We start from the raw sequence: 1,049 nt of genomic DNA on the forward strand, positions 1-1,049 counted from the left end.
AGCACAAAAATATATTTTTTATAAGTTTTGGACTTGTAGTTTTGTTTTTAGAGAATTTTGAATTTTGCAAGTTTCATAGTGTTTAGACGCTTGGTTAACGAGATATGACTATTTAAACATTTTTAAAAGTGATTTTCTCCAAACGTGAATTTTTCAACTCCAATTGAATTGTATGCGAAGGATATCGACTCACAGAGCACAAAAATGTATTTTTTATAAGTTTTGGACTTGTAGTTTTGTTTTTAGAGAATTTTGAATTTTGCAAGTTTCATAGTGTTTAGACGCTTGGTTAACGAGATATGACGATTTAAACATTTTTAAAAGTGATTTTCTCCAAACATGAATTTTTCAACTCCAATTAAATTGTATGCGAAGGATATCGACTCACAGAGCACAAAAATGTATTTTTTATAAGTTTTGGACTTGTAGTTTTGTTTTTAGAGAATTTTGAATTTTGCAAGTTTCATAGTGTTTAGACGCTTGGTTAACGAGATATGACGATTTAAACATTTTTAAAAGTGATTTTCTCCAAACGTGAATTTTTCAACTCCAATTGAATTGTATGCGAAGGATATCGACTCACAGAGCACAAAAATGTATTTTTTATAAGTTTTGGACTTGTAGTTTTGTTTTTAGAGAATTTTGAATTTTGCAAGTTTCATAGTGTTTAGACGCTTGGTTAACGAGATATGACGATTTAAACATTTTTAAAAGTGATTTTCTCCAAACATGAATTTTTCAACTCCAATTGAATTGTATGCGAAGGATATCGACTCACAGAGCACAAAAATGTATTTTTTATAAGTTTTGGACTTGTAGTTTTGTTTTTAGAGAATTTTGAATTTTGCAAGTTTCATAGTGTTTAGACGCTTGGTTAACGAGATATGACGATTTAAACATTTTTAAAAGTGATTTTCTCCAAACGTGAATTTTTCAACTCCAATTGAATTGTATGCGAAGGATATCGACTCACAGAGCACAAAAATGTATTTTTTATAAGTTTTGGACTTGTAGTTTTGTTTTTAGAGAATTTTGAATTTTGCAAGTTT

This window comes from Episyrphus balteatus, chromosome 3, assembly GCF_945859705.1.
Source record: "Episyrphus balteatus chromosome 3, idEpiBalt1.1, whole genome shotgun sequence".
In the NCBI taxonomy this organism is placed as follows: domain Eukaryota; kingdom Metazoa; phylum Arthropoda; class Insecta; order Diptera; family Syrphidae; genus Episyrphus; species Episyrphus balteatus.